We start from the raw sequence: 27,848 nt of genomic DNA, 5'->3' as shown, positions 1-27,848 counted from the left end.
TCTAAGGACAGTCAGCTTTACAAAAAGTCGCGTGTATTCAATTGCCCGTTTGACCTGCTGCTCATCTTGGCTTTTTGAACTGTCTCTTATCTTTGATTGTATTATTCCGAGGAATTTAACTCCAGAATAGATAGGAATATGTGCAGACAGAGCAGAAAGTTCATGTTCTTGTAAATCGGTAATTCCGTCAAGGTATGCTAATGAATCGCCAAATACTTTCTCAGTACCGTATGCTTCTGCTCTAAGGTTGGAATCGTCGAACTTTCTAAGTGCTTCATCGATAGCCTTCCTAACAACCGATCCAATGTCCGTATCACCGCCACCTATTGAGCTTACCAATCCAGATATTACCGTGAAAATGCTACTTATTATCGGACCGACTTTTGGAATCAGTTCTGTAATTGATGACAGGATGTCTAATGTACCAGAGACAATTTCTGCGACATCACCACTTGTCAAAGATGGAGCTGCACTACCGACGGCGTCTATTGTTGAGGCAATCCCGTTCAATCCATCGTCATCTTTTAGATATTTTTCTATTTTTCCTAGTTGTTCTTTTGCTAATTGTTGATTGGCCTTTAAATTTGAATCCGATTTTTCCAAGCGATGTCTGCCATCTAGCTTCTGTCGCAATGAAAATCAACATCATCAAAATCCATAGCAGAAGAACAGAACGCTTTTGTACTTTCATGTCTGCAATTAAAAAAAATGATTTTACTAAGCTGAAAATAAATAGATTTAGTCTGTCCGTGTACATTTTCTTAGTAGACAAGGAAAACAATTATTAACTTTTTAGACTAGTGACAATTTAATAGCAATTCCCTGTAATCACCAACAAAGTTGGGGCACGGTAAGTCTGAGATTGCTTTGCAATTTTGTGTTGGTAGCTATCGACATACATATAGGAAATATATTGACAAAACATGTGTTTCTGTCCCCGTTGCCATGGTCTCCTTGGATTTTCATTTTCAGGCAGTTATCATGCACACATTTTAATTAACTGAATATTGTAACATTTGTTCGTTAAAATATAACATTTAATTAGTTAGAATAAGGATTTTGTTAGAAATGGTTTCAAATATACCCATACTTTGAAAAGATAAACTGTTCAGAACGATTATTGCTTTTATTTGGTAATAAGGTTAAATGCAAGAGGTCCAGGTCATGTTAAAAGTTCTTAGCAACGACCCTTATAGACCATAACAAAAATACTTAAAAAAACTTAAAATCACTAAACAAACGCCGAATTGTATTTTGTGTTTTTATTGACCTGGCCTACAGGGCAAATTAAGCTTTTCTGATCTCTTGCCATCCGCCATCTTCGTCTGTGAACTTGTGCAAAATTCTGATTCTCTGAATTTGCTTGGCAAATTGGAACCAAAAACTTATCATTCTTATAATAAATAAATACTATAATATAGAATAAAAATTTGATTTTGCGTTTGTGCTTGAAATGTTATTCTTTTTTTTATTGTATCAATTTAACGCAAACATACCAGCTGAATCATACAGCATCCTTGGAGGCAATCTAGCATATTTAAGCTATTTTGTATTGAAAACTTTTAAAGATAGATGGAAAATTTAATAGCAAACATTTCCAACAAGACTGTTTAATCAGCATGACCGCAATTGCCCATTGACTCAATTTAGGCGTTATGCCCTTAAATGACGACTGTTACCCATTTTTAAGTCGAATTAAAAGTAATCTTGAAACTGCAATAAATATAGAAAAATTTATATAACAAAATTTATTAGCCAGACAAGATCTACAAGAAAGTCAAATCTGGCATGAATCTTCAGTCAACTTCCCCCTTCTAATGATGATTGTATCCTTTGTGTTTTGCTAAAACTTATTATCGATAAAGAGAAACTGTACACAGCTAAAACAATCAGCAAAAACAAGATGTTGAAAAACTATAAAGCACAGAGAGCGAATTCAAACTTGAAACATCAGAGTCAGTCAGCTATATTAGATATACAGACATGTCAATATGATCAAAACCAGTTTGTCTACTCCTTTTGAGTTATAGCCCTTCAGTAAAATTTTCTCCGATTTAAGTGTTTTTAACGAGAGCAATATTAGAAAGAGTAAATTGTAAAAAGCAACAATGTTAAGCAAAATAACTTCTACAAATAAGTGAATTGACAATCGGCACATATTACCATTCAAAGTCATTTTCGCCTACTTTTGTCTTTATGGCAATTATTAAAAAAATGTTTTAGTAAAAGAGTAACTATAACAAGTAAGAATAGGCAGAAGCAAGATCTTTAAATTAATTATCATTTTTATCTCATCATGGAAGTGTTTTCTCTCATTTAAAATAACAATATTTCTTTAATAAAGAAAAACATTAAGCTAAAACAAATTATGGAATCGATTAAAATGCTCGGACTGCAAATATGAAAATGAAATGACATTAATTCAACACTTTCAGAGCAGGTTAAATTTTACTCCGAGTTGTTTATCACTGAGGGTGTGGACAAAAATAGCGCAGAAAAACTTATCGGACGTATTGACAGGAAACTGACGGACGATAATAGACAAAATATAGAACGACAAATTGACGTTGATGAATTAAGAAAGACAGTTAAAAATCTTAAGAAAGATAAGTCTCCGGGAAGGGATGGGGTCATATCGGAATTTTATCATATATACTGGGATCTTATCAAAACGGATTTCACTTAAGTAGTTAAGGAAGTATTTGTAGAAAATGAACTCAGTAAATCGCAATACCAGGGAATGATACTACATAAGGAAGGGGAACAAGAATTAATAAATAAAAAAAAACAAAAAAAAACGGCGGCCTTTAAGCTTGATGAATACGGATTATAAAATTATATCAAAGATGTTGACAGAGCATCTAAAACCGTTATTAGATAAAATTATTCAATCGGATCAAAACGGGTAGAAATATAAGTGATGGAAATAGACTTTTACAGGATATTATTGAATATGTAGCACATGAGGATATTTAGGGATTAGCTATATTTTTAGACCAGCAGAAAGCTTTTGATAGAGTCGAATGGGGATGGCTGATAAACGTAATGGAGGGCTTCAATTTTGGTAATAATTTTTGTAGCTGGACAAAAAAGCTTTTTCAAAATGCCAGCAACGTATTAAAACAAATGGTTTTCTGTCTAAATCATTTTCAATACGCAGATCAATCAGACAAAGATGTCATTCGCGCAAATGTAGAAATACAAGGAATCAAAATACCAACGATAAACGGCCACATTGAAACTAAATCATCAATGTTTGCGGACGATGCGCAACTTTTAAAAAATCCGAACTATTGGCTGAAAAAGCCTTTGAAATGTTGGAAATATATGAAAAAGCCTCCGGTTCCAAAATAACTTCGAGAAAAGAAAAGTCTTGTTTATTGTTTATTGTTTAAAGGGGAAAAAACCAAGTTTCAAAAAATATCTTGTATCAAGGATAACATAAAAGATTTAGAGCTGCCCCAAGCTTATGACATTTATAACAATAAAATATAGGATTCCTTAATTGGCAAGATAAAAAACTGTATTCACGTTTGGAAAACAAGACATTTAACTTAGAGAGGTAAAGTATTGATTATAAGAAAACAATTAATACCTATTTTGGGATACGAGGTTGCGATGAGGGGTATACCTAATGAGTGTGATAAAGATAAAACAACTCAATTTCCTGGGATTTTGTTTTTGGCTCTAAAGTCAGCCTTGTCGACAGAAAAATATGTTGTCTAGATAAAAGCTTCGGGGGTATCAAAATGATCAGTTTCGAAAGTTTCATGAAAAGCAAACATGTAGAATTAATTTTTAGAATTTTAGAAAGTACAACACAAAGATGGAATGCAATTGCCAAATACTGGCTAACACACTTTGACAAAAAATTTGATATTGAATATTTTATATGTACCTGTAAAGATCTAAATGGAATTAACATTAACTATATATGCCAAATTTGTACTAAAAGATGGTTACTACATGGTATGAACTTAATAGTAAAATGACCGATTTTTAACAAAATAGCATTCTTGAATATAATATATTTTGTAACAACAATACAAAACGGTAAGGGAAACATTTGCTCTTCCCTTCCTTTACCAAGAGTCATATCGCCAAAATAAAAGATGTTTGGAATATCTGTACGGAAACCTTTCATAGTAATAAAATAATATTTGATTAACTAATAGATAAACGTAATTGGACATGCGAATACAATATAATAAAGAAATCAATCCCCACTGATTGGATTAACGAATTAAGAAGCGCCATTCCTAATCCAACTAATTTGAAGCACATAAAAATCCAGAATAACAACATTCAAAATCATGATTTGGAAAAAACATGCATTCCAAAAAAAATATTCAATTAAAATGATTACAAAAAAAAAATAAAATATGTACTAGTGCAAAATGTGAAATTATATGAATAGAACATTTAGTACGGAACAAGACTTGCAATCAGTCTGAAAGAAGCTTCACAAGCTGCCTGTATCAAACAATATTTTCCAATTCCAATGGAAATCACTACATTGTATACGTTATACTGAATTTAAATTGAATAAATTCGAAAGTCCGATGGCCTATGTAACTTATGTGGCAAATGTTTTGAAACCCAAGATAATTTATTCTATTATGGTTATAAAATTCAAAACGTCATTGAAGAAATAAAAACATTGCTATCTCTGTGCATATATATACCGCTAAACTTTGATTCCAAAACATGATTATTTGATATAATCAAGATCTTCATAAAACGGAAATAAATATTGGAAATTTTATAGTGTTCTCGGCAAAATTTAGTATTTGGAAAGGTCGAAACGACATTAAATTCAACAAAACAGCATTTAATGAAACATCTATCCTCCTTATTTTTAAGAACGTTACGAATGATTTTATCAAAATGATCGCTTAATCAAACAAAAAAAAAACACACTTATTCGAAATAGACAAACTTGACCGTTTATCTCAAATATTTTAATTACTATTAATAGTCGGATTTGCTTATTTTTTCCTTATTATTTGCTCTTTTGTAGATATATATATACATTTTTATGAAATCGCTTATGCCTCGGTTTTATAGTTATAGTTATCATTTGAATACAAAAGGCACACTTTGAACTAATGTATAGATTACACCTTCATTTACCAACAATCGTCATTATTTATATAAGTTAATTCTATATTTTATATTTAAAACATATTTATATTACATACTTCATAATTGTATTACCTTGTTTGTAATAGTATTTTACTCACCACAAATTGTGTTTCTTTATAAGTGCACATACATTTACTTCACAAATATTCCTTCATCTAAAATTCTAAAGTGTTTATATACTTTATTACCTAAAGCTTCAAGCAGGTGTCCTGTCGCTGTCAATATCTAAGAGGCATTTAACCTGGAACACAATTTAGATAACAAAAGATTTCATAATTCATTGTACATTATAAATCTTCCTCTTATAAACAATAAACAAAATATTTCTTTTGATAAACACATTATAAGACTTTTATGCGCATAGTATCGAAATACAATAAGCATTTTGATAAAATAATGGTCTCTTTGAAAATAGAATTAGTTTGCAGTCTTTGATATTTCAAAAAAAATGGAGGAATAGACAACCTGGAACCAAGAGTCTACATTATTCATGTAGGTCCCAGGTGCGACAAATTGTCATTTAATAGATAAGTAAATAAATAAAATTTATATTATGTGTAAATAATGATATAATGGGCTATAAAACTAGAAGCCTGTACTATCATCCAAATGTGGTGTTTATTAATCTAAACAAAAGATATTAATCAATCATATAAATTGTAATGCAAATACGCATATATATAGTATAGAATCATTATATTAAACAATAAATGATGATAAATTCAAATACCACATCACCTGTGTGAATATTTTGTACAAACATTTTTTAGTCTAGGGATTATAAACAAACAAACACTATATACAGCTACATTTGTATCAACCATACACACAAGTAAAGTCACTATCTGTTGCTCCTTAAACAAATTACACAATCGTTTATTGACTGTTAATCAAAATAAGAATACGGGCTGGCAGGGCGGAAGCGAAAGGTTAAAAGAAAGGAATTAAAGATGAGTGGCGCCACTTAGTTTTCACAACAATTATAATAGATAGAAGTCACTTTATTTTCTGCTGCCATGTTAATTAGGAAACAAAATTGAAATAGTTAGAAATGAGTTTTGGATATTGGCTCTCAGTGATGAGCAAAATTTCTGTGCAAAATTAAGCAAGGGTTTGTGTTCATTAATACTATTTCGAAAATTCTAGAATCATAGAGTACCCTTAAAAAATGCCATTTTTCTATCAAAAAAGCTGCGGCACCATATGTGTCTTGCAGTTTTTATCGTTTTAAACACAGCCAAACAGTTGAAATGGGCTGGTCAATGCTCCCCCCCTCCCCCCACCCCCTCAACCCTCCTCCCCAGTTTTCTGCAAATGGGGGAACCTGTGAAGAAAATCATTTCAAATGATGAACTAATGTATTTTCAATCAAAAAATTCGAACGTAAGCAGGACGGGCATATAGTAATAGAATAATGCACAGATTCCGATTTGATTTCAGTATATGTCAGTATAGCGAAATAACGGTTTCTGACGCATCGCTGTATTTTTCGAGATATTGTAGAAATTAAATTGTAAATAAAGTTACTCAGTAGAAAACTGTATCAGAAGAAAAATTGTTGGTAACCGTGAATCTATAGTCTTTATGAAATTTTTACTGTTTGTTTTATTTTTCTGTTTAAGTGATATGATTCATTAAGTCGCTGTAAGAACAAAAAATTTGTCAAGGACTCTGTCTTTGAATATTTATCCTCATCTTTAATAAAATTGCATGTATTTATGTATATCTAAAAAAGGGTGGGGACATATTTTTGCTGACGTTAAGCGAAATTGTTGTATTTTTATTGCTAAATGTTGCCAAAATACCCCTAAAATATCAGAATTAGGTAAAAAATCAAAGGCCATGCATTTTTCTCCTTAGTACCGTCGAATTGAATAATTTGTACACGGTTCATATAAAAAAAAACTTAACAGCAATGATAAAATCTTAATTTCAGCCGTTTTATAGTCTATTTCATAAAATTTTGTTTTGCTCTTGCAGCTGTTCTCATATATTCGTGACAAAAACATATAAATTGGACATAGTTATAAAATAATCAGCCTCAAGTCTTTAATAATCATAAATCGAACTTAATTAATCAAAAACCGCGTGTTTACACAGCCAAACAGTTAAAATATGCTGTTCAATGCCCCCCAAGTTTTCAAAAAGTATAGTTTTCGGCAAATGGGGGTAACTGTAAGGAAAATCATTTTAAATGATGAAAAACTGTATTTTTAATCCAAACTTTTGAACGTAAGCAGTAGGGGTATATAGTAATAAGATTGTTTCTGTGTGTGTTGCGTTGTCGTTTGTTGTTTGTTCACTTCAGTCTTTCTGTTGTTTCGTTGTCCAAATGTACTATATTGTATTGCTTATTTAGCGTAATTCTCTGTCCGTTCAACCCACCATGTTTTCTTGAAATGTCCTGTACCAAGTCAGGAAAATAGCCATTGTTATATCATAGTTCGTTTCTGTGTGTGTTGCATTTTAGTGTTGTGTTTCTGTTGTGTCGTTGTTCTCCTCTTATATTTGATGTGTTTCCCTCAGTTTTAGTTTGTAACCCGGATTTGTTTTTTTCTCAATCGATTTATGAATTTTTATGGTATACTACTGTTGCCATTATTTATAGACTAATGCACAGATTCCGATTTTATTTCAGTATATGTCAGTATAACGAAATAACGATTTCTGGAGCATCGCTGTATTTTTCGAGATATTGTAGAAATTGAATATGTAAATTAATAGGTTAGGTGGTGGAAATCTGTATCAGATGAAAATTGCTGGTCACCATGAACCTATTGTCTATATCAAATTTTAACTGTTTTTTTATTCTTCTGTTTAAGGGGTAGGATTCATTAACCCACTGTAAGAACTGGAATTCTGTCAAGGACTCTGTCTTTAATCATTTCTCCTCATCTTTGATTAAATTGCATGTATCTAGGCATACCTAAAAGGGGGCATACTTGAGCTGACGTTAAAAGATTTTTGTTTTTGTATTTTTTATTGCTAAATGTTGCCAAAATACCCCTTAAATATTAGTTAGGAAAAAAATCAAAGGCTAATATACATTTGTCTTCTTAGTACCGTCGAATAGAATATTTTGTACACGGTTCACATAAAAAAACAGCAATGCTCAAATCTTAATTTCAGCCGTTTTATAGTCTATTTCATATACTTTTGTTTCGCTCTTGCAACTGTTATCATATATTCCTGACAAAAACATATACATTGGACATAGTTATCAAATGATCAGCCTCAACAGTCTTGCATCCAAGCCCCAGATATCACATCAAAATGATGTTGGGCTTATCATCTGCATCACTTAGGAAATACCATAATTTCAAATAAAACTGTCACTTCAATTTAAATTTGTAAGAAACCACATGTTTTGTTAACCCGATTCTCAAGTGATAATTGTTGTATAAATGAATTAATAGTAAATACACAGCACTGATCCTTAATTGTGACTATTTAATTAATTATGTGTTTAGTTTATTTGAAGAAGAAAAGTATATTTGTGTGGAGCTGATATAAAGAATAATATAAAAGTCATATTTAATTCATATGTGTAAAACACAACCTGCTGTGGGAAATTAAATGTCTATATATTAAAAGAAAGAATAATTGAACAGAAAATGAAACAACTTTCGTGTCATTGAATAAGAACTCATTATTTGATTGAAATGTTTTTATATCATATGTACATGTGTATGTAAATTATAACTAGCTATTCAAATATATATTGCAACAAGAACAAAAAAAGTAAATGAATTATTAATGATAATCTCACAAAGTTATATATATATAGCAGGGTTTAAGAACATCAGTTGTTCGACCTGCTAGTCAAATGCGTTTTGTTAAAATATACATTTTTCCACTTTTATGGTCTTTTGGAAAATGTTGTTTGTGCTGTATTTAGACCCCTCTACCAAGAAATTTGTTTTGCATGCACACGTATAAAAATTGCGGTTTTTATCCAGCGCAATCATAGGTTTGAACGTTTTGCAATTTAGACTTGTTCTTATATTTTTTCGTTTGGGCATGTATTATATTTGCCTTCGGGTTTATATGATCCGTTCATCCGATTTCGACTCTTTCAAAATTCAAGAGTCTATCCTTAATTGAGGTAAATTATATGGCGTTCCAAATACCGTTTCGATTCCTAACATCATTGAAGAGACATTAATTGTCGAAATCCGGATATGGTGAACAAATTTTTGCACCTCATGTTTGCGGTATACCATCTTTTCCGCAATTTTATTGTTTTCTGTTTAGTAATAATTTAATTATAAGATCCATTTTGTTGCATCTTGTGATCCGTTTATTTGGCAATCGCCAATGGCAGTCAGCAGGGTTTAAGAACATCAGTTGTTCGACCTGCTAGTCAAATGCGTTTTTTGAAATATATATTTTTTCACTTTTATGGTCTTTTGGAAAATGTTGTTTGTGCTGTATATAGACCCCTCTACCAAGAAATTTGTTTTGCATGCACACGTATAAAAAGTGCGGTTTTTATCCAACGCAATCATAGGTTTGAACGTTGTTTTCAATTAAGACTTGTTTATATATAAATGCATATATTTTTAGAATTTCAAATGTGACGTCACTTTGTGCGTTGAAGCTTTAGCTAACTCGGCTGTGTATTTTTATATGTTGGATTAAGTTGTTTGATGTAATGTATCCGTTTTTATTCTGTAGTTAGTCCCCACTTTGGTTTTATCATGTATATCTATTATATAGTCATTTTATAATATTTACTGTTTGCAAAATTATAAATTATTCTAAATAATAAGGATGTTCTTGTCCCAGGCAGAAAATCCTGGCCATGTTAGGCGCAACTTTTTGGAAGTTTTCACTACTGGACGAAAAAACAACTGTCCATACCAGTAACAGTCGTTGTACGACTGTCTTAGTCTGTGGAAGACTGAAGATGACTGTCAAAGAAACTGATACAGTTGATTAATGTCTGTCCCAACACTTTTATGGGTTGTGAAAATCAAAAAATGTTATCAACAGTAATTTAAGGACTGTTGCAGTGGTTTACGGGGTTGTCACAGTCAAATACTATTTATTACAGTCTTTCCAAAAGTTGTGGCAGTTGTATAATGTTTGTCCCAACCTTTTAATAGTTGGGACAGTTGAAATTTGTTTGTGTCAACTTTTCAGACGTTGATGCAGTCAAAAAATGTTTGTTACGACGTTTTTAGAGTTGGGACAGTTGTAAAATGTTTGTTACAACTTTTTAAAGGTTGTTACAGTCATAAAATGTTTATTACAAATTGTAAAAGGTTGCTACAGTCGTTAAATGTTTAAAACAAACATTTCATAGGTTGTTGCAGTCGACAAATATTTTAGCGTCACGGTAGCAACTCAGTGTAAAAAAGAAATTACGTTTCACCCGGCTCTCAAGATTTGATATAGTTGTGAAATAGCCCATAATTTATACTATTATTATCTATTGTGCGGTTGATGACTTGTTTTGTTTTTTATTTATTTATTTTGCGATCGTTGTTTGTCTTTTGTCATTTTCCGTTTATTGCCATAGCATTGTCCGTTCATTTTTGACATGTGCGTTTGACTTTCCTTTAGGTATCTGTACTTTTTAATTTATCTATTCAGATTCGTTCATAACTGGTTTTACATACCAGAAGCCTTCGTTTAAAAATGGAGTTTTAATATTATTGAAGAAGATGCTAATGAATTCATTCAAATTTATATTTGAAAAAGTTTTGATAAATTCTGAGGAATAGAAAATGTACCGTCGGTGTACCTGAAGTAAATTTAAAGAATATGACTAAGTTACCAATATTGTACAGTTTAATTTGAATTACTCCCCGTGAGGGATATTTCCGATGATAAAAAAAAATTAATTAAAAATCTGTCAAGTTTCATTAAAAACGGAAAACAATTGTTCACCGTGAACGATTTACCCTCTTTATTTTCTTGTCGGCAAGCTGGACCTGCAGGTCGGCAAACTATATTTTACACAGGAAACTACAGATGTTAGACCACATGTACAATATAACCTGAGCTGGAAATTACAATCGGTGAGTAGAAATGAACAATATTTTAAAGCATGTCTATCGAATAATCATGGATCCAAGATTTTGAAGGGAAAATGTGCACATTTGTTCTTCCTACACTACAGACAGGCTATGAATCGACGATCTATATCACCACACTCGTGCATAGTTGCATGTTCCAAGGCAAAGTTAGGATTTGGGCTTGAAAAAGTTGTGCATCATTGAAATTCATGTATGACACCATTCCCCCTCCAACTTTTATCATGTGTATGTCATTTAATCCATTATTTACTTTGAATACATCACACCAAGGGTGACAAGGTCAAAGGAATAAAAAAATGTTACTCTTGATCTTCATCGTCTTACTGTTAAACTCTAACATGTGGGCCATTGGCTAACTTTTGTTGTGTGGGATGGCCTTTTACAGGACCTATGTATACATCATGTACATATTGTATGTTAATGTATTGTTAACTCTCTGGTCTTAAATTTGCATGAGATACTTGTCACTGGACTTTTTATAACCAACAACCAACCAATAGTTACATGTACATATCCATATAATTGTGTTACTAATGCTGGATTACAAGTATTTCCCTGGTTTTGCTTTATTGGCTGATAGTTTTCATTCTATTAAGAATGCATTGTGACGTCACAATTTCCATTGAAAAAACATGCATACATGTAGTACAAAATGAATTAATATGACGGTGTACGAAAACATATGATATGACCATAAAATTTTATGAAAATTATTAATTTTAGTGACTTATTTAGCAAGTATGCATTTTCATTCAATTTCTAAATATTTCCCAAATCATGAACAACAAAACATGAATACATTTGATAATATATTAGGCATTGAAAGTGAATATGTATTTGATGGTTCAAAATAACATTAATCATCAAAATAAAACAATATTATTAAATAAATGTTCCTGAAACCATGCACAGAGTCATACAGTTGCCATTTAAAAACAGTTGATTAAACAAAATGTGCTAATTCAATTAGTAAATGTTTCATCATGTACTTAAGGATTCATATTGAACAAGGGTTGTGGAGGTTGTTGCATCTTTTCTCAAAATGAATAATTACGATGAATAAAATATCTATAAATATTTCATCATGTTAATTGCTACATGTACATGGTTTTAAGTTAAAAAGAAATAAAAAACATATTAAAAGAGCAAAGTTAGCATCATAATTATATTCTTTTTAGATTTAACATAGAATATTAAATCACTATACATTTGTAAATACTTTGAACCTAAACTATATATTTTCATGTGAAATTTTTATATAAATTGTGCCCTGTAGCATGGTTAGTCAAAATTCATTTATGCCATAAATGTTGTCTAGTAGTAACATTCAAGGGTCTTTTTATTTATTCCACCATTAAAATGATTAAAGGACTGGACTTTCTATTCATGAGTCAAATTTGTGTGTTAAATTGTGTTTTGGTTACTTTGTTGTTGCCTTACTGTTGGGTTGATGCATCATTGATATATAATTATATCCCACATCTCCTTTCATCATGTGCATTCACATCTGACTGCAGATTTTTTGCCTTTTCTACATAATTATTTTATGTTTAACATTCACTATGTGGGGAAAACATAACAAAAAAATATATCTGTAAGCATATTTTTTTTTTATCTAAACATGGTATAAACTTTTTTAAAATATTTTATGAAGCTCAAAATATTTTTTATAGATATTGTATTATCAAGTAAGTTGTCATAAAATTTACTGTGTTAACTGCATTGTATGTTTAATAATTTAGTTTAAAAAAACCTTTTATTCAAATTCAAAATAAATAATTAAAATATATGTATTTACTGAACATGAATTCATTCGTTGAATTATACGAAAAATTATTTAACGTTATATTTCGCACTGGTATTATTCCTGACAGTTGGTTAATTGGTTACATTAAGCCTGTTTATAAAAATAAAGGTAGCAAGTTGGACCCCAAAAATTTTAGACCTATTACCATTTTGAGTTGTATGGGGAAACTTTTTACCGCAATTTTATGCGAGCGACTAAATCTTTTCTCTGAAGAATTTATGATTTTAAACGAAAACCAATGTGGTTTTAGAAAGGGTTATTCAACAATTGATAATTTATTTGTAATTCATTCATTGTTTGAAATTTTAAAATTAAAAAAGAAAAAATTATTTTGTGCATTCGTCGACTTTGAAAAAGCGTTTGACACGATTTGGCGAGACGCACTGTGGTACAAAATGCTTTTGAATAATATGAATGGATGTATGTATAATGTAATTGTTAATATGTATCAAGGTACTAAGTCGTGTATTTCATATAACAATTCCATGTCTGATTTTTTCCCATGTAGTAACGGGGTTAGACAAGGCGAAAATTTATCGCCTTTTCTTTTTTCTCTATTTTTAAATGATCTTGATTCATTTTTGCAAACATGTAATATAGAGGGCCTTAAATCAGTGTCAACAGAGCTTGAAGAAAAACTTGACATATTTTTAAAACTTTTTATTATTCTGTATGCTGATGATACTGTGTTGATGGCCGAATCCGCAACTGAACTCCAAAAACTATTAGATTGTTTTCTAGATTACACAGATGTATGGAGGCTAAAAGTAAATGTTGATAAAACAAAGGTCGTAGTTTTTTCAAGGAGACGACCATCATGTAATTTTCAATTTTTCTTTAATGAAAAAAAACTGGATATCGTTGATGAATTTAACTACTTGGGCATTATTCTAACAAGAACAGGCAATTTTAATAAAACAAAACAATTTAACGTAGAAAAGGCCACTAAGGCTCTTTACGAAGTGTTAAGACTAGGTCGTCTTCATAATCTTTCTATATGTAGTCAGTTGGACTTATTTGATAAAATGGTGAAACCAATATTACTGTACGGTTGTGAAGTATGGGGTATTGGAAATAATGACATAATTGAAAGGGTACAACTGAAATTTTGTAAATTATTATTAGGTCTGAAAACATCAACACCCTCTTACATGATTTATGGGGAGCTTGGAAAATATCCTATAGACTTGGACATAAAAACTAGATTGATCTCATTTTGGGGGAAATTAAATTCTGGTAAAGTGACGAAACTATCATATACTTTATATAAATTGTGTTATCACATGTCTTTTAATGACAATGTGAATTTTTCATGGTTAAACAGAGTAAAGACTATTTTAAATGAATGTGGTATCCCAAATGTATGGGAAACACAATCATTTATAAATTGCATATGGTTAGTTTCATTCATCAAGCTCAGACTTAAAGATCAGTTTGTACAAGTCTGGCATTCTCTGCTTGAAAACTCACCAAAAGCACTTAATTATAAACTTTTTAAAGATTTTTTTGGAAAAGAAGATTATTTTAAAATTCTTGGGAACAAACTATCTATTGATTTGTGTAGATTTAGGACCACAAATCACAAGCTCCCTATTGAACAGGGTAGATGGAACAATATAGTTAGAAATAATAGACTGTGTCTTCTATGTAATAAAAATGACATTGGTGATGAATTTCATTACATATTAGAATGTAAATACTTTGAAGAAAACAGGAAACATTGTATGTCACATTATTATTTTAAAAATGCAAATATTGTAAAATACAAGCAGATTATGTCTTCAAAACACAAATCAAAACTGATTAAACTTTGTAAATTTATAAAGATTATCAACACAGGTATATGTGCTCCTGGCTAAAATTTATTTCATACATTGTCTTATCAATTGTCTTGTTTGTTCTGTCTTATTGTAAATACTGTACATAAATGTCTTCTCTATACCTATGTATATGGTTTATTGAGAATAAAGATATATATACCAAACAAATGTGACATTAAACAATGTTAAAATAAGTAATAATCAGGATGTTAACACTGGATAGGTGATAATCAGGAATTCTTATATACATGCTATAGCTAATATACAGATTAAGACACACAATAGTTTATTGCCTTGGGGAGGAATTTTAAACTGTGATGGGTATATATTGAAGATGATTTTATAATGATGTTCACAAATTATAATTGTCCTCTTCAAAATTTTGATAAATTTTTCAAAATAAATTATAATTTAAGAAAAATATGAAATAGCAGGATATAAAATTATTTTGGATACAAAAAAAATGCATATTTTAAAAGTTATCTGAGTATTGATTTATCAAAATAAAATTGGGTAAATAACTAAAATAAAATAAAGAAAGTGTTGTCTGAGCTGCAAAGCATTATTTAATACAAGCTGTAATAAGTAAAAAGTATACCAGTAACACAAAAGATGTAAAATTAAACTCAAGGATTTAAAACATTAACAGGGAGGGTTAAGCCTTGGAACAGTATATATATTATCCTGATTAACCTTAGGACAAAGATTCTACATTTACATCACAAAGGTTTATTCATTATATGCACTTGACAAAGGGAAAGTCAATAGCATCTTTATAGTAACAGTGCATTTATTTATTTAATTATTTTTTTCATTCTTTAAACTTTTCTCTGTAGTATCAATCTATTTCATATTAACATGAACAAAAGCAATAACCTGTTGTGTTTTAGAGAGGAATAACTATGTCCATGATGTCTGACTTTAAAGAATTGATGAAATAAAGTATGGTGTGAGCCTCAATAAGACAGTAACCCTTCAATGAAAGTACACAGTCACAAAATCATTAATGTAGGAAAAAAGACAACACCATATATAGAATTTAGACCCCCTAAAAAGATTTATTCTTCTTGTTTAAAATTGGGACTTAAAAATATAATTGTATAAGTCCTAGAAGTTTTTTGTCAATCAAATGAGGAATGCTAGTTTTCATCTAGGTAAATACAGTTATTGTAATTGACTTTCTTCTAAGTACCGTACAATGTATATAGTATTATGTTAGTTAAAATTTTACTGTACTTTAGTCTCAATGTATATATTTTTTTGTAGATTCATATTGGCTTGAGCATGATTTCCACTTAGAATATGAAGCCTGCTACATGTGCACTTTGATGCATAGGAAGTGCATATAGATGTCACTGAGTCACTCTTATAGCTGCAAATTGTGAAACAGTGGATTAATTCATTATTTTGTGCTAGTTATTTATTGTTTTTGGAAATAACGAATAGCACTTGCAGCATTATTCCATGATGATGATGACTTGTGATGTTAGGATTAAATTGGACAAGAAAACAATTGTGCATTTTACAAATAGGAAACTTACAAATTGTATTAAAGGAGGACCACAGTACTGGATGACTAAATAACTTGGATAATCATGATAATTATTCATTTGGTATATCAATAATGAATTTGGAATAACAAGATTTCATAGTTTCAGTGCATATTAATAGTGCAATCACACATTGTATCTGAATTCCATGAATACCTTTGATAATTATTCATTTGAAATAGCCATTTGGAATAATGAAAATTCATAGTTTCAGTGAATATTAATAATAATAGTGCATCATATCTGAGTTCATGAGTACTTTAGTGGATAATCAGTCATTTTAATATAATAACAATTTGGATAATGTGAATTTCTAGTTTCAGAGAAATTTACAAAACAGTGCATGTATATCGAATCTGAAGTTTATGTTGGCATTGCAATTGTTAACTAGCACCAGGGTGTGTTAAAAGACCTTAACCACCCATGAGGGTCTCTCGTAGTCCGTCACAATTGTTTAGTGTCAAATGACTGCTTTCTGTACTTTATGTCTGAATTAGAATTAAATAAAAATCTAAATTAGTGCCAAAATGCACTAATTAATTTTAGTTTCTTGTGTATAATTTGGAGTTTAGTATGACGTCCATTATCACTGAACTGGTATACATGTTTGTTTGGGGGCCAGCTGAAGGACGCCTCCGGGTGCGGGAGTTTCTCCCTGCATTGAAGACCCATTGGTGGCCTTTGGCTGTTGTCTGCTCTATGGTCAGGTTGTTGTCTCTTTGACACATTCCCCATTTCCATTCTCAATTTTATTTTAAGCATATTAAACAAATAAACCATGTACTTCAAAGTATAATTTTATTGTCCCGCCTGCAACAAAAGTTGAAGTATGCAAGAAATAGGTATTACAATCTGGCAGCGGCTACAGCGTAACCTATTTGTATAAAGCTTCACTAGGTACATTTTAGAAGCTTAAAGACCTGGATACTTCTTTATGTTATGAAATTTCTGTTAGTAACTTGTCCGTTACACTTTACCTTGTTTTCATGGTTCACTGACTGTTTGAAAAAAATATTACTGTTTGAACAGTCATACAGTGAAATACTCTCTTACATGTACATGTATAGCATGTGTAATGAGTAATTGGATAAATTTATATGGTATACTAGTATATATATAGGTATCTTGAAAGGTCTACATGTCTCGTTGTCTGTCAGGCAAGGTTAACCTGACCTTGACTTCATTTCATGGATCAGTGATTTATAAGGTTGTTTCAGTTACTTTGTCAAGTTTGTTTCTCAGATACTAAAAGCAGTAGGAATGGTAGGTCAACTATATTTGGTGTATGAAATGATTGTAAGGTGAATATATCTAACTGCAAGACTTGCATCAGACTTTGACCTCAATGAAAATGTCATGGTTCATTGAACAATGTTTAGTTTTTGTGGTTTGGTCTATTTCCCCAATGTTTCTCAGATGCTATAAACTACATGTACATGTACATGCATGACATGTATAGGATCACTATTTTTGGCGTATTGGATATATTTGTAAGTTGTACAAGTTTGATTGGGAGGTTTTCAATCTGACCATGACCTCATTTTCATGTTTCATAATCATTGGGCAATGTTTAATTTTCATGGTTTGGATGTTAAGTCTATTTCACAGATACTATAAACCACTAAATGTTGGGTATGGAATGTCAGTTTGTAGGTTGTACATCATCTGTCTGGCATGGTTAATTTGACCATGACTTCATTTTCAAAGGTAATTGATAATGGAAAGTTTATGTGATACTTGTACATGTAGTAAAACCTTCATACATGTATTACATTTTTTACATTCAACATGAATTCAATTTTACATGTAGGCAAAGCAGATATGACATTTCAGCGTGTGCACAGTCACTCTTGTTACATCACCATTGATCATGTCTACCATGTTGATTATAGCTGCTTTTTGTTAACAAAAGTCGGACAACTATTAACAATTGTTATAATTCATTTGATAATATTGTAGTCTTGTATAACATGTATAATGTCATGAATGTACAATAACCAGAATAAGGAGATGTGGTATGATTTTCAATGAGACAACCATCAACGGTAGACCAAGTGATGTAATTGTTAGTAACAACACATCCTTCAACAATGAGCAAAATCAGTACCACATAATCATGATAATGAAAAACCTATAACAGGCCTAGCCATATTGGATGATGTAACACAATGTAAACAAGTTTAGATGAGAAACCCAAGTTTGATTTATATACAAAAGCAAAAAACAATCAGTTGGCAATAAAATTGGGTCAGTTAATAGATATAAAAAATCTTGTCTGCTCTATGGTCGGGTTGTTGTCTCTTTGACACATTCCCCATTTCCATTCTCAATTTTATAAGAAGATGTGGTATGATTGCCAATGAGACAACTTTCCATCCAAGTAAAAAATTTTGAAAAAGTAAACCATTATAGGTCAAAGTACAGTCTTCAACACATAGCCTTGGCTCACACCGAACAGCAAGCTATATAGGGCCTCAAAATTACAGTTAAGCATGTTTAGAATTTGAAAAAATTGTTCCTGGATGATCATTTCTGATGTCTCCCATTTTATCATGTTTACAGACCCCTTTGAAACATGAGTGATGACAAATGTATTATGGTTTACCAAAGACTTATAGGTGATCCAATATTAACAGGCTTCTGCCCTTATTCATGTTATTCATGTTTTTCTACAAATCCATTTTATCTGCTTTTGAATAAATGCCTTCTAAATATATATCCCAAGATGTTTAGCAACATTTTCAATATACACAATAAGCATTACAAAGGCATACATGTATTATGCACTATTAGTGAGCTGTTTGTCAGGTTTGTTATAATTTAATTATAATATTTATGTGTGGAAGCATATTTTGGGGGTTTTGATTTGCTATGATTTTAAAACTTCTAGCAAAAGAAAAAAACCAACCTGAAATGAAAAAAAAAATATACAAAAGTGGTTTCAAGAAAGGGATGAGAATTGGACATTTTTTTGTGGCTGTACAATTAGAATTAATGTATCGACTATGATTGTACATTATACATATATATAGCATGGTGTGAAAAGCCTATCTAATACAAACATGACAAATAGACTAAAAAATATGATAATAAACTGGTGAAATTGAGTAAACTGCTACTATATGACATCAACCCAACAACAACTAAATATCAATCTAGAGGTCAACATATATCTATACGTCTAAACACGTGAAAACTTTACGACAGATTCATCCATTGGAGAACAAGTGATCATTGATGGTGATACAGGGCTGAAATCATAATTGCTTAAAATATCGAAACAACAATGTTAAATAGAACTGCAATTTTGTTAATAAGATCATTATTTAATAAATAAAATGATGTGGTACTTGTTTACAAATTAGACAATTTTTCACCGAAAACCCAATGACATAGAAGTTAGCAACTGAATTGGCAAATTTGATAAGGTCAGAATATTAATTTCCAACATATAGGCAGCCAGATTATATATTTTCACTCAGACCAGGGCCAGAATACTTATTTTCAGTCCACCCTTCTTTTAAACTGAGTAAAAAAAATGTATGATTTAATTAATCAATGATTTTTTTTTCTAAGGGGTGCCCAAATAAGTTCTGCTGGTAATACATATGTACTGTTTTCATCACTGATTGAAGATGAATATAATTAGAATAATGGACCCATTTGCCTAATTTATAAATGTGACCATTTTAAAATTTCCATTACATCTAGTAAAATTGTTTTTCTTTACTGGTTGAATAATATATATACAAGTATTTATATGATTAAATAAATTGAATTTAAAAAATGGAAATAGGAAAATATTTTGGATAAACGTTAGCATGGTTAGTGCGACATCTGATCAACTGAAACCACAAAAGAGAATCTGAAGTCAGTCTGTAGAATTTAACAAGACCAGAGTCTAAAGAATACAACAAGTTCTAAACCGTTATGTGAATAAATAAAAGAAGATTTGATTTCCTTGTCTGAAACAATGCGAGTTTTCTTGTTTTGAACATTTCAACTTTCACTGGCGCTAGTTATCTTGTCGGTCTTGTATAGTACGTCCATCTATTCATAAATACTTTTGGTAAATTGGTTGAGAAAAAAATCCGGCGAAAATATGAATGATCTCGAGTGATAATATTTTTACCTCAATCAATCATGAATGAATGCCGAAGTGCTATTTATCAAGGACATTTGAACTTCAAATAGACCACTCGTTACAATATACAGTACAAAGTCCAGTCAATATTGAATTATTCAAAAATAAAATATAGTAAAATAAATTAAATTTAGATAGATTTAAGAGTATTTTTGTTTTTCCATAGCTGCAAAAGATGCGTTAAATGTTCATCATAGCTTTGATTTTTTTTTATATGTATAGAAATCAAAATGGTTAATACCGTAACGGTAATATTTATAATTTTGCAAGAAAAAAAATGTAGCCCTAAATAAAAGCTCAAAATAAGTGTGTAAAATAAGCCCTCGGGAAAAAATTAAACAGTTTAATATGGGGATAAGTTTGACAAGTGTGTATATTCGGAGTTCCCCGCTAGGTTTACAGTATATCATGTATATTAACCGTTATTATGAAGTAATGTGATTCGTAAAACTATGGGTATTGAAGACAACCTTGTATTCATGAATGATTTCACACCTAACTAATTTAAAAAAATTAAAAAGTTTTTATTTAGATAATATTGAAAATTGTCAACTGTAAATACAGTTAAAGATACATTTGGTTACAAATATATTGGGTAAACTTTTTCGATTTATCTGTTAGTAGTTTTAAATGCGAATAAAACCGTCCTGTGTGAAATTGCAGGTATTTAGTGCTGGTTCCGATTTTGTTCGATGAGACTGATAGTAGTCTCAGGATGAGATGAGAGGCGAGGGAGTGTTAAATTATTATATAAATTTAGCACATTCACTAAAAAGCGGGGAATACCAAAATGTTCAGCGGCAAATATTTCAAAATACTATTTTTTTTAAATCAATTTCTTTCTAAAATTAATGTATTAAATGGGTGTGATAGTTGTATCTCTGTGTCACAACCTTATATTGCACACGGTAAAATTGTTTTACAAATAATTTAACCTATCCCTGACTGTCAGAAATTTTGTATCCGTGACTTTTAAGTCTTAATGATGATCAATGTTTGGAAGTTGCTACACTTATAAATTAGCTATGACTATGTAATGGTTGTAGCAATCATATATTTACTGTTACAACCTTTTCAGCGTTTAAACAGTTTATTTATGACTGTTTCAACATTTTCCGTGTTGGGACAGTTATTAAATAACTGTTACAATTTTCAAATGGTTGCAGCAGTCTTATTATGACTGTGACAACCTTTTAGGCGTTTAATCAGTTTATTTATGACTGTTACAACGTTTTTCGAGTTGGGACAATTGTAAATCAACTGTTACAACTTTGAAATAGTTGTATCAGTCCTTTAATGACTGTGACAGTTATTTCTAGCGTTGTTGCAGTCGATTTATGTTATAGACAAACACTTTTAAAGTTGGGACAGTTACAAAATAACTGCAACAGTGAAATTTAACAACTGTTACAACTTTAACAAACATTATCAGTCTTAGAACCACTGTTACTGGTATGGACAGTTGCTTTTTCGTCCAGTAGTGTTTGGTCCTCGGTGCTCTTCAGCTTTGTACTTGGTTTGGCTTTCAAACTTTTTTTATCTGAGCGTCACTGGTTAGTCTTGTGTGGACGAGACGCACGTCTGGCGTATTGAATTTTAAGCCTAGTACCTTCTGCTAGCTATTATTTGTGTGTTTCTTTGTCCTATATGTTCTCCTATTTATTTGTATTGTGGTCCTGTCATGTGATGTTGTCGTTTTGGTGTTGTGTTTGACGTTGCCATAAAAGCGGGAGGTTTGGCACAAAACCAGGTTCAACCCACCATTTTTTTCTTAAAATGGCCTGTACCAAGTCAGGAAAATGGCAATTGTTATATTATAGTTCGTTTCTGTGTGTGTTACATTTTTATGTTGTGTTTTTGGTGTGTCGTTGTTCTCCTCTTATATTTGATGCGTTTCCCTCAGTTTTAGTTTGTAACCCGGATTTGTTTTTATCTCTATCGATTTATGAGTTTCGAACAGCGGTATACTACTGTTGCCTTTATATACGGTATAAAAAATTAAACAGTCCTTAGGCCAGATTTTTCTTTAAATAAAAAGCAATAATAAAGATGTGTTTTAGGTCAAAATGAAAAACTGATTGATTGCGTAATTTGATGTGCTTATTGTCCAGCAACACATATTACATTCATATTAAGTATGAATACGTCTTAATGTCACATGAACCATTGAAATAATTACCCAATCAATACCAAAATATGTTTTCAAAGATTTATGAATCTCCAGTTGCTGACAAAAATGCAAATCATTATATGGGAAAAAAAGAAATATTGATAATTCTATGTAAAGGCAATACCTGAGATCTTTCATTTTAACTATGTGTTTAGTTTTATTCTCATAGGTAGATCTACTAAATTAAAAAAAAAGCAATTATCATAAAAGTATATAATGGCAACTTAAAGTAAATATACGGTATGACATATTACTATGTAAATAAACATATTTTATTAGAACTATTCAGGAAAGGTCCAATTTTCATCTAGTCCAAAGAACTTTCTACTTAGATTTGACAGGCGTAGATATGGTCATTCTCTTTTTTCTTCTTCCTTTTTGTGGAGTGTCTTCCATACGCTGCTTTTGTCCAATTATTTCACTAATATTCCATTTACTATCAGGGCCAAAGTAATATTCCACCTCATTGTCTTCGTTCTTGCGTAGACAGTCTATTCCTAGGAAGTTTGGTAATAAATCCATAGGGTTTTCTGCCGTTGATAGATACTCAATTTGCAGGTTGATGATATCTGCAATCCTTTCAATGCCTGATTCAGGAGGCAACCACAACTGTCCACTCTTCGAATACCTGTTCAAATACCTGCTGTATACAAGGTACAGCCCTGTTTTGCTCATACACAACCAGTCAAACTTTCCTTTGGTGTATATCATTTAGATTTTGTATAATTGGCTTAAGACAAGTTTTCTTAAATGAGCAACGCATTGGAATAGTATAGTTTTGACATTTGCATTCTACACTTTGTTCTCATGGAACCACCTTCAATTGCAATTGTAGTATTTGTATGTTTATCCATCTTATGAGTTAAGCCTCTTTCAACTGATTTGTACAGTTCGTTCTTGTTGTACTGTTACACCACTGTCCCAGGTTAGGGGGAGGGTTGAGATCCCAATAACAGGTTTAACCCCGCCACATTCTGTATGTATGCGCCTGTCACAAGTCAGGAGCCTGTAATTCAGTGGTTGTCGTTTGTTTATGTGTTACATACTTGTTTTTCGTTCATTTTTGTACATAAATTAGGCCGTTAGTTTTCTCGTTTGAATTGTTTTACATTGCCATTTCGGGACCTTTTATAGCTGACTGTGCAGTATGGGCTTTGCTCATTGTAGAAGGCCGTATGGTGACCTATATTTGTTAATTTCTGTGTCATTTGGTCTCTTGTGGAGAGTTGTCTCATTGGCAATCATACCACATCTTCTTTTTTATATTCATATTTAATTCACTGTCAATATCGAGCAGAAAATCAGCCCCAATTTCAAGTTGATTCGCATTAGCAGTCAAATAAGTACTCATGATGGTCTTTCCTTCTCTGGTATTCACGATATCTTCTTTTCGAAATTGGTCCTGATTTATCATGTCATGAGATGTTCTCAGATGAGCAATGGCTGTTTTTGCTTTTAAAGTTCTCTGTTGGTGTGTAGCTGCCTTTAAGGTATCAGGCGTAAAGGAATATTTGTCTTCACAAAGTATAATTCATTCTGCTGCTGGGAATTGTCGAAAGGTTTGGTTTTATAACTGCATTTTGAACATACTTTATATGCTGTGTCCCTGAGGTACCCTTTGTTTGAAATTTAACATCAGCGAATTCTATTGTCGCAAGTTCCACTGTGTCAGTGATATGTTTTGGTACAGATTGAAGATTTAGCAAAATACGATTTTGTTGGCATTTTAATTCCTGCAATAAATTCTCTATTGCTTGCTGCATTCCTTTGGATTTCATAACCTTTGGCTTTGTACAGTCTGGTTTAAGCAATGCTTGGCACATTTTCATTTCAGAACTAAGAAAACTTGCCCTCTGCATTTCTCTTTTTAGTAATGCTTTTCTATTTTTCTCCTTCACCTGACGTTCAGTCTTGGTTTGAAATGTCACTTTTTCGGCAGTTCTTTTGATTGTGACTCCTTTTGAACGTTTTACTCTTCGGACAAAAGAGGCCCGTCCACTAGTTTCATTTAGTTCAAGTATGTTATCCATAGTTATTCCTAGGAAGCTATTGTTTGCTAGATAGCGTTTTATCAGGTATTATCCGATATCTGATGTTGTATTATATAATACATACGGTGAGAGAATAAGTTTATATGAACTGTAAACATTTTCTGGATAATTATTTTATTCCAAACATAAACCATTGCATCGAAGAATTAGAGCAACTGTTGGAATAATATGATGCAGGTCGGTTTCTGATAATGCCCAGTCAACATTTGAGTCTTCTTTGGAGTTTGTATGAAAGAGGGGCGAAAGATACCAGAGGGACAGTCAAACTCATAGATCGAAAATAAACTGACAACACCATGGCTAAAAAATAAAAAGACAAACAGACAAATAATAGTACACAAGACACAACATAGAAAACTAAAGACTAAACAACATGAACCCCACCAAAATCTGGGGGTGATCTCAGATGCTCCTAAAGGGTAAGCAGATCCTGCTCCACATCTGGCACCCGTCGTGTTTCTCATGTTATTACAAATCCGGTAAATAGTCTAATTCGGTAGGTCACATTCGTAGTGAAAAAGGAAGTGGATTGTAATTACGACATGAGGAACATATCCGATATCATCTGTGAAACGGTTATTCCATAACGGTCAACCAACTCGTGATGGCGTCCGTAAAATTTACGAAGGGATGATTTCAACTTCACCATTTTGAAATCTTGGTGTAATAGCTTCCTTGTGAGCAGCAACCCTCTATCAAGGAAATCATGATAGGAAATACAAGCCCGGGAATATCGTATCAATTAGGAGATATATACCCCGTATAAAGGCGCTGCTGGAATGTTGCTACATAGAAATGGAAAGTTCACAACTGGGAAGCTGAAATCATCTCTTGTGTCGTAAAGTTTTTGTTTTCAACCGACCCTCATTGTCAATTTCTAGATGTCTAGATATGAGGCAGACTTAACTGTATCTGTTGTATCCTTTATATCTAGTTCGATGGGATAGATGCGTTCAACATAGTCACCATATTTTGAATTATTTAGTGAGAGAACATCATCTATATTGCGGAAAGTAAAGTTAAAGGATATTGCTAACTTCTTATCTTTCTTCCTAAGAAGTTCCTGTATGAAGTCAATCTCATAATAATAAAGACACAAGTCGGCAAGAAGAGGGCACAATTGGTTCCCTTTGGAATGCCGACAGTCTGTTGAAAAACACGTCCTCTAAACGTATCAAATATGTTGTTAATCAAGAAATCAAGCATCTTGATAATGTCAGTTTCAGAGAATTTTTTGTTTGAATCAGTGTGATTCTTTACAAAGTAGGATTTTTCCCTCCCCAAGACAAGATACTTGTATCTACGTTCGCAATTCTGTTTTATGAAACAAAGCATTACCAATTTGTCTTTTAGTTTGGAATGGGGAATACTTGTGTAAAGTGTAGAAAAGTCAAATGTTTTAATACTATTGCAAGATGAGAGAGTCTTAGATTGTATGTACACTAAAAGATCTTTGGATTTTTTGAGTATCCAAATCTGATTCACGCCACCTCAAGAATAGGCAGTTTCACAATAACTTTGAAGCCTGGCTTTGATTGCTGATAAAATAGATGTTAATAATTTAGAAAGAGGTTTCGTGGAGCACTTGGAAGACCCAGCAATATACCGTTGTTTGTAAGGACACCTATGTAGTTTAGGTATCCAATACAGTGATGGAAGATCAAGTTCTTCATCTTTGGTGAATCTTTGATCTTATTTGATGAGTTTCATTGAAATAATGTACTAGTGACATACGACCTATAACTGATGTCATTGATGATCCTGATCAGAATCCTCGGATGGCATCTTGATGATCTATTTCTCTTTTAGAATCACATGCAAAATTTACAACACTGTTCCCGATAGGCATGATAGGTGTTGAGTAAAGTGCTTTTTTGAGACATTGATGGAAATGTCCTGCACTGTAATGTTGAAGAAGTAACTGAGCACAATATGGGCCATAAGAAGTTGCACTATTCAGAAATGAGAAGGGAAGGGATCTTTTTACAGCTCCAAGAAGTAAATTGTAGCCTGTATGTCCACCCAATCGTTCTGAAAGGTAGACAGCAACAACTTCATCACAGTGTTGCATCATGCCTGCATGTAGAGCAAATGTGCAATTTTGAGTTATCCAAGTATTCATAAAATCCTGAAACTTACTACTCCATAGACGAGAAATTTCTTCAATTTTCCCTTCTTCTAGCATATCTATGACAGCCAGCGCTTCCTCCTGCGTTAAGCATTATAGAAATCTGCAGATAAATGATATGTGAAAAGACAATGACAGTCGGCGGACATATTTCGTTGCAAAATCTATTTGATCCATGGTTATTAATTTTGGCCATTCCCTTTTCTCTTCATCACACATGTACATCAGTAGTTGAAGAAGTCCTGTGTATTTGTATGAACTTAAAAGGGTGTTTTTTTTTTACTCAAATGGAGGAGAGGAAATTCTGGTAAGAAATGGTTGTATTTTTGATCTTCAACAATTTCTAGTAGATGTGCGCCTATTTTGTTGTCTAGGCCAAACAGTATTCTGTGAACTTCTTCATGTGGAACATTTATACGTCCTGTCGTTACAATGATGTAGTCTATAATCTCTTTCAATTTACAAATGTCGTCATTTCTGCCAGTTGCGGATGGTATATGTCGGCACAAGAAAGGAGGCACTTCAAATTTCTTGAACCCAAACAAATTTAAAATATTTGATTCATCAGTTGAGATGGGGCTGTCGTTGCTTTTCGAAGTTTGTTTGTCCAAAGACATGTTCCCGAAAGACAGTTCTAGTTCCTATCAACCATAGTGAGCTCATATATAACTAAATGAAAAATGTTTGAACAGGTCCCCTGACCGACATAAGCTTTATTTTTACAGATTATACGTTCTGAGAACTCAAGAAATTGCAAAAATTCTGTTGTATTTTAGGGGGAGCTAAAATCATGTGTACATGTACATATTTTCAGGTTTCCTTTGATTTAGTTTTTCATGGTTCTAAATTTTAATTGAAAAGAAGGTACTGCAAGTAAAAGGTAATATAGTTTTCCTTGCAGGTATGCTGTCAAGCAAGGTCTCTTAAATAGTGCCTCTACACCTTAGTAGGCATGCTAGAATATAAAATGTTACCAGATCTGATAAGTT

At 31.8% G+C, this 27,848-nt stretch overlaps 2 long non-coding RNA genes across 2 annotated transcripts; one reads left to right on the top strand and one right to left on the bottom strand.

Annotated features, from left to right (window-relative positions):
• Positions 1–594: 594 nt before the first annotated feature.
• Positions 595–27,848, bottom strand: LOC127733917 (uncharacterized). Its single transcript, XR_007997286.1, has 3 exons — positions 27,834–27,848; positions 5,244–5,386; positions 595–693 (listed from the first exon to the last, which is right to left on the bottom strand). It is a non-coding gene; the product is annotated as an uncharacterized LOC127733917 (long non-coding RNA).
• On the top strand, positions 11,017–16,911 carry LOC127733921 (uncharacterized). The gene is made up of 2 exons (XR_007997291.1): positions 11,017–11,171; positions 16,083–16,911. It is a non-coding gene; the product is annotated as an uncharacterized LOC127733921 (long non-coding RNA).

This window comes from Mytilus californianus, unplaced genomic scaffold (genome assembly GCF_021869535.1).
Source record: "Mytilus californianus isolate M0D057914Y unplaced genomic scaffold, xbMytCali1.0.p SCAF_3, whole genome shotgun sequence".
In the NCBI taxonomy this organism is placed as follows: Eukaryota; Metazoa; Mollusca; class Bivalvia; order Mytilida; family Mytilidae; genus Mytilus; species Mytilus californianus.
The sequence above is the reverse complement of the archived record's forward strand: the minus strand, read 5'-3'. Positions and strand labels throughout refer to the sequence as shown.